The 16,292-nt window shown below is 38.9% G+C and overlaps 1 pseudogene across 1 annotated transcript; it reads left to right on the top strand.

The window, feature by feature from the left end:
- Positions 1–5,264: 5,264 nt before the first annotated feature.
- Positions 5,265–5,792, top strand: LOC116552553 (annotated as a pseudogene). The gene has a single exon (XR_004269434.1). The product of XR_004269434.1 is annotated as an uncharacterized protein C12orf73 homolog pseudogene (transcript).
- The last annotated feature ends 10,500 nt before the right edge of the window (positions 5,793–16,292 follow it).

The following is a 16,292-nucleotide window of genomic DNA, read 5'->3' on the forward strand; positions in this document are numbered from 1 at the left end:
TTAGGCTTCCTGAAGAGTTTAGATCTTTTAATAAACTAACAAAAGGCTAAGGGACAACCCACAAGTTGGGATGACTGAGATAACTAAAGAGCACTCTTTGATGGAACCCCTAAAATGGCAAATAACCCTCAGCTCCAGAAGTGCTATGGTGCTTGGCTAGGAACATCCAGGGAACTGGTGTCTTCTAGGAATTATCCTCTCCAGTTAGAAGCCAACAAACCAATGGGCTTCTAGAGCACACAAACCCAGGTCGGATGCTGTCAGACAATTGGTAAGAGGCCAGGTTAATAAGTAAAGCATCATACATTCACCATGTCAGATTCTAAAATACTGGCTTTACATACCTCTTACCATTTAACCCTCATAACACTTCTGCAAGGTAGGAATTATTTTCTATATTTTACAAAGAGATGGATGCTCAGAAGGGTAAGTAAATTGGCCTGATGTGACATAGCTTGTTCAGTGGCAGAGGTGGAAGAGATTTGAAATTGCTTTGTAAAGTGCTTAAGCCCAAGTACTCATCACCATACAGCCCTAACCCACAGGAAGTCAGAGACAGGGAAGTCACAGACACTAGGAGGGGTCAAGGAGGTCAAAATCAAGAGTGGAATCCACCGTTCATCATTTGGCCTTTAATGCAACAGCAGGAAGTTAAAAGGTGGAATCTGACCATTTGCATTGATTTTTCCATGCTTCTCATGTTTCCTTTCCCTGGATCCACATTCTGTGGTTTATAGTACATGTTTCTGTCTCCCCTGATTGGTCCAGGGACCCTTCTAAATTCCCTTATCTGGAATGTTAATCTCCACCCTGCAAGTTCTCTTGGTCTCAGTGTATCATATACGACATAGCCACTCCACCAATGCTAGTTGGAAACTTTAGCCTACAGAGTAGCTTCCAACTATTCTGACTTCCTTTTTCCTGCTGCCCCTTAGCGTCAACCCTCCAGCCCACTGGGACAAGGTTAAGACACATGCAGGAGGTCACAGCATTCCTAAACACTGTAAAGCTGTAGGCTAAGCAAAAATTTCAATTCTAATAAGACATTCTAATGACAAGGAACTTGAAAACCCCTCATCCCTTTTTCTTTGGTTCTGAAAGAGGCCATGACTCAACCCGGTCAAACACCCAGACAGATTCTATCTGTTAAATGACAAATAAAAAGAGCAAGGGCCCTTTTCAGATATTCAGACTTAAGTGGAAATTTACACTGCTGGCCTACAGCCCATTGCTGATAAAACGTTTTCCCTCAGCCAGAAAATTCTGGCAACTCCTCCTTCTCGGATTCTATTTGTAGATTCAGCAGATGCACCAATACCTTTCCTCTTCTCAGGGCCAACCTGTCAGTTACTAACTCCCTCTGGTTTTCCTTGGATTCCACACTTTGCCTAGCAAGTGCTTAATTGCTGCTTTAATGCCAGTTTAATTCTCTCTCCATTATTCCCTGAACTCTGACAGCCCCATTGCATTTCTCCCCTTTAATGTTTAATGTGATGATGACTGTTGCTGATCAGGACTAAATTTTACCCTAGGATGCCCAGGGAATAAATGTTTTTATTAAGAGTACAAGAGAGGGAAAGCCATTCTGAAAAACAGAAAAAATTCCTGTGATGTTCCTCTGGAGACTCATTGAGCAGAGAGCAGAGCTGACTTGTGGTTATTATTTGATCAGCTTGAGCTAATCTGTGTTGATGCCTCCTGCCAAGTCCTACCATTTGAGTGTGATTTCCCATCTACTAATACATAATGTATAGATCTGGATATAGGCAAATCAATTATCCTGCCCCTAAGAAGCAAAGACAAACTAATGGAAACATTAGCCTAAGACTGCAGGAAAATTGCAGTATTGAATACCTAGGTGTGTGCGTTTTATAAGTGTGTATGTTGGTGGGGAGTGAGCTGTCAAAGAGGAGGGAGGCAAGGAAAGGGGTTCAGAGAACAAAAAGGGGAAATGAGAGACAAAATCACATCACCTGAGGCCACAATGACCTGCCTGTTTCACATGGAGGGCATCTGATCATAAAAACAAAAATTCTTGTAAAACGATACCCAGACAATTCTAGGAAGCTGCGCTTTCTTGTGTTAAATTATCAGATGCAGCAATATATGTATTTAGCTCTATTGAGCCAAACTAAGGATCGGCATGAACATACACTGGAGAAATGATGAGTAACAGGGTGTCCTAGGGAAGATTGTCTCTGCCATGCTTGAATTCTTCAGTTCACAAGAAATCTGAAAACTGATGGCACAGATACAATGTCTTAATATCCATGGGGGGTTAGAGGATGTGAAATTGAAATGGGTTGGGGGTACTCTTGAAAGCTGGCTGAAGGGTAATTGCATGAGTGTAAAGCTAGTTTAAATCTATCACTCTCCAAAGATTGATTTTTAAAACTTTAAAAACACATATTGTGCCCTTGCAGTTATTTGAACATAAAAATGTTACTGGATGGGTTACTTTTCAAAAAATACAGACTTTCTAGGTGAACTTAATGCATAATTTTATGATTTAAGACACTTGCGAGAAGCAAGTTTGCATATTATTAAGAATCCCTAGGACTGAACTCATACAGTGAGCTAACATACAGTAGGTATTTAAGAAATGTTTAAATTGAAAAATAGATGAGTGAATGAATGAAAGGTATAAAATGTATTCAGCTACAGCATTCCATAGGCATGTGGGTGTAGGCAGACAATACTTTAAAATATTTTAAAATTATAATAACATTTTTACAAACATATTTTAAATGTTTATGATAGCTTTCCAGTATTTGGTAGTGAATTTATCTGTCTCTGAATAAAGCAGAAACCAGATGAGAGCCCTACGTTTGTGAGTGGAATACAGAAACGACTTTTTGAACTTTTCATTTGGGAAGTCATAACCTTTCCAGCTGATATGAGACTCAACTATAACACACCATTAAGAAAATGCAAGTGAAGCAGACATCAGCTGACACAATAGGATCTGTAATACTGAGAGTGGAATTTGGACAGGTAAGGAAAATTCTAGATGGTTTAAAGGATACAGAAAAACATGTTTGCTCTAAAACAAATACTGCATTTTGATGGTTACCTGTAAAGCTCAATGTCTTACATTTTTGTCAGACAGAATACTACAATGATGGAAACACAAATATGGAAACACATTTTTATGCTACCATTACAAAGAGCTCCCATGTATTGAATGCCCTGTGCTGTGCACTTTGTGTGACTCATTAAACACACAAAACAACCTGAAGCTGAGTGTCACAATCTCTGTATTACAAATGAGGAAACTGATGTACAAAAGGTAAACTAGTTGTCAAAGGTAGTATAGCCATTGTGTGACAGAGTTGAGATTTGAACCCAAGACTGATGCCAGACTCAGCTTTCGATCTCCATGAATACTGCCCTTTGTTTCTAGGAGAACACATGAATACAGAAAATTAATGTTTTATTACTTTTCACTAATCCATTTTAGTAACACACTTTCAGATTTACAGCATCTGTGTGAAGGTCCTGTAAGGGATACTGGGGATATGAAGTCAAATAAACCATTGTCCCTGTCCTCAAGAAACTCATAATCTAAAACAAGAAATAGACATTGGCACGATGAAATGTAGCACAGAGGCCCAGTGGCTTTCCTGGTAATACAACTGAATGAGGAAGTAACTGCCTATGTAGAGAAGGTATCAAAACGATTTTTTTTTCATTAACGAATCATGAATATTCTTAACTGGCATAATCAATATTAAGTACTAAGGCAAACACAAATTTGCCCAGTGAGGTAAATTTCTAATTCTGTTGCTATGATTTGTTTCTGTGCAGAATCTTACACAACTTTCAAATGTTTTGTGAACTATAGTATGCCATATCAAAAATTAAATTGTAAGAAAAGACTCCTTAAAAAACTGAGGCAAAAAAGCAAGAATACATTTAACAACACAATGATAATTATTGCCAACAATAAAATTCCACTATTTTACTTAACTAAATCAACACTTTAGGAAATACACACAGCATTCTTTATTATAAAGTTGACTCAGTCTTTATATAAAATAAAAGGGATTTTCAACATGTCATTAAACTGCAGGCTAATGGATTTACAGATAAACAATTAAAAAGCAAAAATAGGTCAAAGAACACTAAATAAGTTATTGCAAGAGAAAATATGTTCTTGATAGTGACCATGCAAAAATCTTTATGTATGCCTTAGTATCTAATAGTGACTGACATGCATAATAAGAAAAATATCAACCAGGTGTAGTGGGTCCCACCTGTAATCCCAGCACTTTGGGAGTCCAAGGCAGGTGGATACCTTGAGTCCAGGAGTTCGAGACGAGCCTGGGCAACATGGAGAAATCTGTCTCTACAAATATACAAAAATTAGCCAGGTGTGGTGGCGCACCTCTGTGGCCGCAGCTACTTGAGAGGCTGAGGTGGGAGGATGGCTTGAACCTGGGAGGCTGAGGCTGCAGTGAGCTGAGACTATGCCACTGTACTCCATCCTGGGCTACAGAGAGAGACCCCATTTCAAAAGAAAAAGAAAAATGTCTACAGGCAGCTCTACAAACACAGAGAAATTCTTACTAGGAAAAGAGCACTGTGAACCAAAATAATTCAGTTAGAAAGATTTAGTGTAACTATAAGAGAGATTTAACTCAAAGATATTTGCAGAGATGTAAATTTCAGCAAAGTTTTGCAGCCATAGAGAACTTTTCTCTGGATTTTATAAAGAATTATTTTCCTTATTAAAGGCTATATATGAGGGCTAGACAAAGAATTCTTAGATAGGTACAAAAAGCATAGTCTATCAAAGAAAAATTGATAAAAGAAAGCTTTTATTTAATAATAATTGAGATTTTCTTTTTGAACAACACTGTTAAGAAAGCAAAAATAAAAGCCATAAATGGGGAAATATTTGGAAAATATACATATCAGAAAATGGACTGATATCCAGAATATATAAAGAACTTTCACAACTTAATAATTAGAAACAACCCAATTAAAAAGGGAAAGGTTTTAGACACTTTATCAAAGAAAATAAATGAATAGCAAATAAGTATATGGAAATATGCTGCACATCTTGTGATTTGTTGAACACCTACTCATACCTAATAATTTCATTAGTTGTTAGGAAAGTGCAAATTAAAACCACAATGAGATATTACTATACACCTGTTAGAAGGGCTACATTAAAAAGACTGACCATGCTACATGTTGGTGAGGATGTAAAGCAACTGTATTTCTCACACACTGCTAATAAGAATGTAAAATCCCTGTCTGCCCTTAGACCTGCTGCCCAGCACTCCTGCAGTTCATGCCCTCGGACCATGCCTGCAGGCATGCCCATGTCCACCTACCTGAAAATGCTCGCAGCCAGCCTCCTGGCCATGTGCGCAGGGACAGAAGTGGTACACAGGTACTATCAACTGGACCTGCCCATACCTGAAATTTCACCAAAGCCTGGAGAGCTCAAAACGGAGCTTTTGGAACTGAAAGAAAGAAAACACAAAACTCAAGTTTCTCACCAGAAGGAACTTAAATAATTATGCCAAGAATTCTGCAAATAATATTATAAGTCTTAAATATGTATTTCTTAACTTAATGCATCAAACTACTTGTCCTTAAGCACTTAGTCTAATGCTAACTGCAAGTGGAGATGTTCAGTGGACGTTTAGCTGATACCTTGAAATTTAATCACTGTTTAACTGATATTTCTTGAAAACTGGCAAAGCACATATCAGCTTCATGAATATGGTTTGGAAGATGTTTAGTCTTGAATATAATGTGAAATAGAATACTTTTAAGTCAACGATATGGGTTGTCTTTATTTCACATAAATTTTTTAAAAATCATTTAAAACTAAAAAAAGAAATGTAAAATCATGCAACACTTTGGAAGACAGTTGGCAACTTCTTAAAAAGTTAAATATACACTCAGTACATGACCCAACTATTCCACTTCTAGGTAGTTACCTAAGGGAAATGAAAGCATATGTGTACACAAAAACTTCATGAATGTTCATAGTCACTTTATTGGTATTAGCCAACACTGGCAGGAAAATGCTTATTAACTTATAAGTGAATAAAGTGTGGCATGTCTATACAATAGAATCTTACTTAAAAGCAAAAAGGAACAAATTATTGATGCATGCACCAAGGATGAAGCTCAAAAGCTGTATGCTAAGTGAAAGATGCCAGATTTAAAAAGAACATACTATACATATCGTTTATGTGACATTTTAGAAAAGACAAAACTACAGTTAAAGAAATGCACAAATAGTTGTCAAAGGCTTAAGAGTTGGGGGAGGTGGAGATTAACTACAAAGGGACATGAAGGAAATGTGAGTGATGGAACATTTTGATGTACATTGTGATTGTGGATGCAGTTATACAACTGTATATTTTTGTCAAAATTCATAAAACTTTATCAAAAAGGATGAATCTTACAGTATACAAATTATTATTATTATTTCTTTTTTGGAGGGGAGCGGAGTCTCACTCTGTCACCCAGGCTGGAGTGCTGGGGCACGGTCTTGGCTCACTGTAACTTCTGCCTCTGGGTTCAAGCGATTTTCACGCTTCAGCCTCCAGAGTAGCTGGGACTACAGGCATGCACCATCATGCTAATTTTTGTATTTTTTTTCTTTTTTTTTTATTTAGCAGAGATGGGGTTTCACCATGATGGCCAGGCTGGTCTATAGCTCATGACCTCAGGTGATACGCCCTCCTTGATCTTCTCCCAAAGTCCTGGGATTACAGGCATATGCCACCACACCCAGCCTCTTACTGAATACATATTAAACATCAATCAGCTTGACTTTAATAAAATAAAATACATGTTATATTTATTTGACTTACGTTTAAAGTTTAATAACAGAAAAGTATTTTGTATAACCTGGATTCCAAATAGGACTGCCATATGTAGTAAACCAAATATTATCATTTAGTCAATAGCAAAAACAAAATTGTTTCCTCAACTTATGAGTAAATGGTTTTATGTTTTTAAAAATAATTAATGATGAGATGCTAAATCTCAAAAATTCCTCCCCTGTAAAAGAATGCATACTAAGCTAAACAGAGGTTTTTCCATTATACACCTTGGAGTTGATCATTCTCAGCTAATCTTTTGTCACCTTCAGAAAGCCCCAAGTTAAATACCTCTCTTAGGAATTGTAAAACATAGCAATCTGAACCAAGTGGATTCCACCAGTTACATTCATGCCTTCTCAGAGTGAACAAAATATGGCAATTAGTGGGAGCACCCTTTATATAATTCTAATTTTAAGGATTATTTTAACCTGCATGCATGACATGTTACCTCTGGTCTGTCTACAGAACACTCTAATGAGCAGAGCTGAAAGAAGAGTCATGCTTTCAAGGGCGAACCTACTGAATAACTGCAGCAAATGCACACTCATGAAGACTGACATTCCCTAGTTGATTCCAGCTCACTGTGTGCAATCTGAAAACTAAGCAATTGGCTCTGACTGAGAAAGAATATAACTTCTCATTATTGTTTCTGAGCTTTCTGAAACAGAGTATCTGGCCTGGCACATGATAGATATACTTACTTCCCTCTGTTTATTTTCATCTCATTGTATGGAATATTTCCCATAGAGGACTCACAAGGGGGAATGCAGGAAGTTGCCTTAGGCACTAGCAGAATGGCCTAATCATTTAATTTTTTGCAGAGCTTATGGAAGGATTCACGTCAAGGGAAGAACAGCAGCTGCCCCTAGAGCAGCTGATACTCAGCATGGCACTAGAGTGACACATCCATACATCTTAATAAAGCACCATGCATTAATCTATTAGTAGGAACTCAAGGAAATACTCCAGTGGCCAAAACAGAGTGAGGCTGTGGTAAAGACTAACAAGATGAAAGAGCAAGAAGTATTACAAAGAAACTTAGTAATAATGTTTTCTCTCTTACAAAGAATTCTCCATCTTCAAAATTGAGAAGAATGCTTTACTATAAAGGAATTATTGTTGGAAGAGTCATCTGGGTGTAGGGAATTGAAGGACAGGAAGCTGCCCAAGCAAGTGACATATGTATTGAGGTTACTCGTCCCTACTGGTATACGGGAAATCAGTAGGAACTGCAACTGCCAGCTCCTGGAATTTCAGTAACAGAAAAAATAATGGAGATGCAAAAAAAAAAAAAAAAAAAAAAAAAACTTAATTTTGTAAAACAGAAAAGCATTATGTAAGTCAAAAGTTGTGGAGGGGACAAATAGAGATGGTTGACCAGGTTTTTTGAGGTCTAGAGTCAAATCTGTTTACAAGCAATGGGGTAGAGTCAAGTGGATGGTAGTCAGTAATGGTACTGCAGTGGGAACATTGAACTTAGCATCAAAACAATTACATTTGATTTTTATTATATCACTTGCTACCTGAGTGACCTTTGGCAAGTTACTAAACTTCTCTGGAATGAAGGGAAACAATGAATATGAGTGTCTGGCACTAGCAACACCAAGTAGAACTTCACTTGATTTGTGCATCTATTGTGGAGACGTCAATGCATGCAGTTCAGTTTCATGTGATGAACATTTATTTTTTCATTTACTATCATAAGCAGTTCAATGAGATAGCACTCATCAGTCAAGAGGTCAATACTTTTCCTGAGTAGGACCACTCAGGCAGGGTCATTCTTTCAGTTGACCCACTTAAATTCTTAATACACACTCCCTTTGCTTACATGTACTTACTGGTAAATTACTTTGTAAGCATTCTTATACCTGTTCATGTGTGCATGCCCTGTCTACTCAATTAGGATTATTGACTTACTGAGCCAGAAGGCATTTTAGAGAACTAGGCCAAATGCTTCATTGTTCAAGTGGGAATACTGAGGTCCAGGGAAGTGCAATGACATGTCTCAAGTCATGTGTTGATTAGTGACTGAGTCAGTATCATGATCCAGTTTTCTTGGCTTCCTAGTCCATGTTTTCTTCTCCCATATTATCACTCCAAACTATTCTAAAAATAAGCATTTGAGGACAATAACAAGTTTGGCTGCTATTGTTGCTTATTCCTAGTGTTTGGCACACTTTTGTACAACCTAATAACCAAAGACATTAAAAATTTTCAACATTTATAAATTATTCTATTCAGTAATACCAGAAATACTTTCTAATGCTCAATTTGTTCGATAAATCACATTCTTTCTTCATGAGGTTAATAATACTATCACAGATACAGGTATCATTATGCTTTATAAAATGAGGTTAATAATACTATCACAGATACAGGTATCGTAATGTTTTATAAAACACTTTCACATCTATTGTCATGTTTGATCAGTTTAGAAACCTTGGGGAAAAATCAGAGTAGGCGTCTTATTCTCATTTTACATTTAAAGAAATGAAAGTCCACGGAGGCTAAATAATTTTCACAGCTACTAATTGATGGAACTGGCATGCCAACTAACTCAGGTTTTCTGGTTTAATAACTCCACTGTTCTATGCTGCATCCCATTTACAGGTACACTTTTAATAAACTATTACCTTTGATTATCTGTATTGTATTCGGCAGATTCTTTAGTGTATAAATGACTAAAACCCAATTAAAACAAGTTTAAAAACAAAAAAAAAGGCAAGGGCCAGGGAGGATTGGCAGAATGCAGAACTCACTGGCTTACGATCACTAAACCATAGGGAAGGCAACGATGCAGCAGCCTGAAGAACAGTCCTAATTCTAATCTTCACAGCTTTATCACCAGGACAAAGGGGACTTTTCCTTCCCAGTCCTGTTCGGAAACCATAAGGAACAATTATAACAGAGATCAGGGATCAACTTGTATCCTATGTTTACCTTTTTTAAACCACTTTATGGATGTATGATTGACAGATTAAAAAGCTGTATATATTTAATGTATACAACTCAACGAATTTGGGGATGAGTATAAACTATGAAATCATCACCACCAAGGCCATAAACATCCATCACTTCCCAAAGTTTCCTGCCATTTCCTTTATTATTATTTTATGTGTGTGTGTGCATCTGGTAAAAACACTTACATAAGCTCTACCTTCTTAGCAATTTTTAAGTCTACAATACAGTATTATTAGCTATAGGCATTATGCTATGTAAGAGACTTCTAGAACTTATTTATCTTGCCAACAGGCAGGTGATGGTGAAAGGGTACAAAGCTTCAGTTATTTCTTAAAGTCTTAGACCAGTCATTTCAGCCAGGGTCTGGTATCAGAAAATTGAGAGATGGAAACTAGGCAGAAAAGAAATCAATACTTGTTTACTATTCTTATGCTCAGACAGCAATGGAACAATTGGCTATAAAACGAATAAACCAAAGAAATAAAATATCTGGTTTGTTGCATTTGCTGATTGCTTTCTCTTTATTTTTTCCTTTTTTCCTTTTATATGAGACAGTGTCTCACTCTGTGCCCCAGGTCAGAGTGCAGTGGTGTGACCTCAGATCACTGCCTCCTTGAACTCCTGGGCTCAAGTGATCCTCCCACCTCAGCCTCCCGACATTTGCTGATTTCTAATAAATAAAATTTGCATTTATTAATATTCCCACCATGGCTGTTTTCAAGGTACCAACGTGACATCAGTCAGCTCACAAGATTCTTAACAACATAGGAATTAGATCTTGTGGACCAGTAGGAATCAGTCTCAGCACACCATGGCATTTAGCACTGATTCATCATACTCTGACCTAAGCAGATCAATAAATTCATAGAAGTTACCAGTTGACTGGCAGATGTACATTTTCACCTCTGGAAAGGGGAAACAATTCAATTCAGCAAGCATTTATTTCGTGCCTTCTAAATGACCGGCATTGGGTTGCCAATATGACAATAAAAAGATATTTTCCCACCCTCAAAACTTTAAGGAAGATAGATCAAGAGTGAAGATAATGTGAGATATACTATAACAGAAACATTAATTCATTGTTTCACAATTGTTTATAGACCTCATACTAAGTTTAAGTGAGAAAACTAGACCAAAAAACAAACAAAAATAAAATTGAGTTATGATAAATTCTGTGAAAAAAACAGAGGACTCAAATAGAGAATAACAGAAAGTAACCGTTTAAAGTAAGTATATTTCCCAGACTTGACATGTGCTACTGATTTGTTTTTAATTTGTTTTAAAATTTTAATTCGCAATCCATTTCTTTTTAATTATTTATTTATTTTTGTTTTTGAGACAGGGCCTCACTCTGTCACCCAGGCTGGAGTGCAGTAATATAATCACTGCAGCCTTGGCTTCCCAGGCTCGGGTGATCCTCCCACCTCCGCCTCTCAAGTAGGTAGGACTACAGCCATGCACCATTTTGTGTTTTGTTTGTTTGTTTGTAGAGACGGGGTTTTGCCATGTTGCCAGAGCTGGTCTCAAACTCCTTGGGCTCGGCCGAGCACTGTGGCTCACGCCTGTAGCCCCTACACTTCGGGAGGCCAAGGTGGGTGAATCACCTGAGCTCAGGAGTTCAGGACCAGCCTGACCAATATGGTGAAACAGTGTCCCTACTAAAAATACAAAAATTACTGGGGCATGGTGCCATGCACCTGTAGTCCTAGCTACTTGAGAGGCTGAGACAGGAGAATTGCTTGAACCTGGGAGGTGGAGGTTGCAGTGAGCTGAGATTGTGCCACTGCACTACAACCTGAGTGACAGAGCAAGACTCCATCTCAAAAAAATAAACCAAAAACTTCTTCAGCTCGAGTCATCTGTTTGCCTCAGCCTCTCAAAATGTTGGGATTATAGGCATGAGCCATTACACCTACCCTGAAATCTGTCATTAATTACTTTTATTATTATAATTATTCATCATTATTATTTTTACTTCTTTTAAGTAAAAGCATACCTCTTCTGCTGCGCTGTCAAATTTACACAATTACTTCTCTCATCTCTATAAAGGACTTGTTTCTAATACCCAAATACAAGAACCATTAATTCAGAGAAGTGACGAACTAGATCCAATCAAACTATTAGCTCTCCAAAGAAGGAAGCTGGGCTGAGGAATGCAAGAGAGGTAAAGGGAGGACTCTTGGCCCATTCTTCTCTGTGGAATTCTCTTCTACAAAAGCTCACCAGTGGTTGAGTTTAAGTGTGCTCAGTGTTGTCTTTGCTCATTCATGTATTAAATATTTTAAGAGCCCTTCCTCAATCATTTAGCGTTTATTTATTGAGCATTTGCTCTGTGTCATGCATTTTTCTCAGTTGCTGAGGCTACAGTGTTAGATCAAACAGATAATACCCATGGTCTCATGGAGTTTACTTAAAATGAACAAATAATGAAGAAAAATAAGATGGTGATAAGTGCTGTGCAGAATATTATATTAGAGTGATTTGATAAAGACAGTGATATGATTTGGCTATGTCCCCACCCAAATCTTATCTTGAATTTCCACGTGTTGTGGGAGGGGCCCAGTGGGAGGTAATTAGATCAAGGGGGCAGGTTTTTCCTGTGCTGTTCTTGTGACAGTAAGTCTCATGAGATCTGTTGGTGAGATCTTATCATAAGGGGGAGTTTTCTTCCACAAGCTCTCTTTGCCCCTCGCCATTCACATAAAATGTGACTTACTCCTCCTTGCCTTCCACCATGATTGTGAGGCCTCCCCAGCCATGTAAAACTATAAGTCCAATTAAATCTCTTTTGTAAATTGCCTAGTCTTGGGTATGTCTTTGTCAGCAGTGTGAAAACAGACTTATACAGTAAATTTGTACCAGTAGAGTGGGGAACTGCTGAAAACATACCTAAAAATGTGGAAGCAACTTTCTAACTAGGTAATAAGCAGAGGTTGAAACAGTTTACAGGGCTCAGAAGAAGACAGGAAAATATGAGAGTTTGGAGCTTCCTAGAGACTTGTTAAATGGCCTTGATCAAAAGCCTGATAGAGATATGGGCAGTAAGGTCCAGGCTGAGGTGGTCTCAGATGAGATGAGAAACTTGTTGGGAACTGGCACAAAGGTGACTCTTGTTATGTTTTAGCAAAGAGTCTGGTGGCATTTTGCCCCTGTCCTAGAGATCTGTGGAACTTTGAACTTGAGAGAGATGATTTAGGATATCTGGCAGAAGAAATTTCTAAGCAGCAAAGCATTCAAGGGGTGACTTGGGTGCTATTAAAGGCATTCATTTTTATAAAGGAGCAGAAAATAAAAGTTTGGGAAATTTATAGCCTGACAATGTGATAGAAAAGGAAAACCCACTTTCTGAGGAGAAATTGAAGCCAGCAGCAGAAATTTGCATAAGTAACAAGGAGCTGAATGTTAATCCCCAGCGCAATGGGGAAAATGTCTCTAGGGTATGTCTGAGGTATTCACAGAAGCCCTTCCCATCACAGGCCCTGAGGCCTAGGAGAAAGTGGTTTCGTGGGCCAGGGTCAGGGTCTCTATGCAGTGTGCAGTCTATGGACTTGGTGCACCGGGTCCCAGCCACTCCGGCCATGACTAAAAGGGACCAAGGCACAGGTTGGGCTGTTTCTTCAGATGGTGGAAGCCCCAAGCCTTTGCAGCTTCCATGTAATATTGGGCCTGCGGGTGCACAGAAGTCACGAATTGAGGTTTGAGAACCTCCGACTAGATTTCAGAAGATATATGGAAACACCTGGAAGCCCAGGCAAAAGTTTTCTGCAGGGTCGGAGCCCACATGAAGAACCTCTGCTAGGGCAGTGCAGAAGGGAAATATGGGGTTGGAGCCTCCACACAGAGTCCCTACTGGGGCACCATCTAGTGGAGCTATGAGAAGAAGGCCACCATCCTCCAGACCCCAGAATGGTAGATCCACTGACAGCTTGCACTGTGCACCTGGAAAGGCCACAGACGATGCCAGCCTATGAGAGCAGCCAGGAGGAAAGCTCTATACCCTGCAAAGTCACCGGGGCAGAGCTTTCCAAGACCATGGGAACCCACCTCTTGCATCAGTGTGACCTGAATGTGAAACCTGGAGTCAAAGAAGATCATTTTGGAACTTTAAGATTTGACTGGCTGCTGGATTTCCGACTTGCCTGGGGCCTATAGTCCCTCTGCTTTGGCCAATGTCTCCCATTTGGAATGGCTGTATTTATCCAATGCCTGTACTCCCTGTATCTAGGAAGTAACTAACTTGCTTTTGATTTTACAGGCTCATAGGCAGAGGGGACTTGTCTTGTCTCTGAAGAGACTTTGGACTGTGGACTTCTGAGTTAATGATGAAATGAGTTAAGGCTTTGGGGGAATATTGGGAAAGCATGATTGGTTTTGAAATGTGAGGACATGAGATTTGGGAGGGTCAGGAGTAGAATGATATGGTTTGGCTGTGTCCCCACCCAAATCTCATCTTGAATTCTCATGTGTTGTCAGAAGGACCCAGTGGGAGAATCATGGGACCAGGTCTTTCCCGAGCTGTTCTCGTAACAGTGAGTAAGTCTCACAACATCTGATGGTTATTTTGAGGGGGAGTTTTCCTGCACAAGCTCTCTCTTTGCCTGCCACCATCCACATAAGATGTGACTTGCTCCTTCTTGCCTTCCGCCATGATTGTGAGGCTTCCCCCAACCACCTAGAACTGTAAGTCCAATTAAACTTCTTTCTTTGGCAAATTACCCAGTCTCAGGTATGTCTTCATCAGCACCAAAAATGGACTAATACAGAGTTTGGGGAATTCTTTAGATTGGGCAGTGAGGAAGGCCCTTTCTATGTTAGTGATTTAAGATTTCAATAACAAGAAAGAACCATCAGTCCCAAAATCAAGATTGGAAAGAGAATATTCCAGAAAGACTGAATATTAATATGAAAATTCTAATTTAGTCTGGTAGGACTACATACATCTGTAGTCCTAGCTACACAGGAGGCTGAGGCAGGAGGACTGCTTGAACCCAGGAGTTTGAAGTTACATGAACTATGATCATGCTACTACACTCCAGCCTCAGCAACAGAGGGATACCCTGTCTCTAAAGAAACTAAAAAATTAGAATTAAAAAAAAGAAAGTTATAATTGTGGAGAAAGACGGCCAGCATGGATGGAGCATAGAGAAAAGAGAAGAAAGTTAACAGGGGCTCAGATCAGAAGTAGGCAAGGGCAGGTTGTATGGAGTACTGGTTTACAAAGTTTGGTCCCCAAACCGGGAGCACACATGTCACCTGGGAACTTGTTAGAAATGTAAATTCTCTACCTACATTCCATGTTTACCAAATCGGAAACTCTGGGATGGGGCTCATCGCTCTAGGTTTTAATAGACCTTCTGGTGACTATGATGCATGCACAAGCTTAAGAACCACTAGTATAAAATTTTATAGATCAAGACAGATAATTTGAATTTTAGTCTAAACTGTGGAGTCAAAGCCATTGATAGGTTTAAGTCACGGGGAGAGGATGTATGACATAACCAGATTTGTGTTTTTAAAAGTTTATCTACTTTGGAGAAAGTGGAATATAGAGATGCAAGACTTGGAGCAGGGCAATGAGCCAAAAGGCTTTTTCAGCTAGAAATTAGGGTATCTTAGATTAGGGTGCCAGGGATGGAGACAAAGAGAAATGGATAGATTAAGGTTACATCTTGGGAATCCACAATATTCACTGAGTGGCAGGCAAAAGAAAGTGAGAGATCAAGGATAAGGTCCAGGTTTGGGTCCCACGCAACATGGCACACTGTAATCTTATTAGGGAAAGTAAAGAAGACTGGATAAGGAGGGTATTTGGGGGTGAAATAAGTTCTCTTTCAGTCATGTTGTGTTTGACATGGCTAATGGATTTATTTGGCTGTGTCAGTTAGGCAGTTTGATGGAAAAGTCAGGAGTTCCAAGAAAATGTACCAACAAAAGTATGTTTTTGGATTCATCTGTACATAGACTGTATATTTCATCCAAACGCACGGGATGAGATGAGATCACCTGAGGAAGAGTATGTGAATAAAGAAGAAAAAAGCACCCAGAACGGAGCCCTGGGGCATCTAACTTTACTGATCTGACTGAGGGGCAGAACCACTGAAAAAAGTGCAATGTTTAAGATTAGGAAGAAACTAAAGAAACTAAGTGTTTGGGGTCACAGAATCAAGTGGAAAGAATCTTTCAAAAAGGAAGTATCAGCTTTTTTGAATGCTGCAGAGGAATCAATAATACAAGACAAAGAGATGGGCCCTCTTGGATCACTGGTAATCATAATGAAAGAGGTATCCAAGCAGTGAAAGAAAACACTTAGAATGTGTTCAGAAGAGAATGTGAGGTAAGGAAGTAGAGAAAGCAAAAAATAAACAACTTGTGAAGGACGACAGAGAAATGGAAAGAAATTGGAAGACCATTTGAAAGTTAAGGCACTTTCTCGTCACCATGTAAGAGACAGTACTGACTCAGAGAGCTTTATCATAC

Source organism: Sapajus apella, unplaced genomic scaffold, assembly GCF_009761245.1.
Source record: "Sapajus apella isolate SASKATOON/1434 unplaced genomic scaffold, GSC_monkey_1.0 scaffold12, whole genome shotgun sequence".
NCBI classification, from domain to species: domain Eukaryota; kingdom Metazoa; phylum Chordata; class Mammalia; order Primates; family Cebidae; genus Sapajus; species Sapajus apella.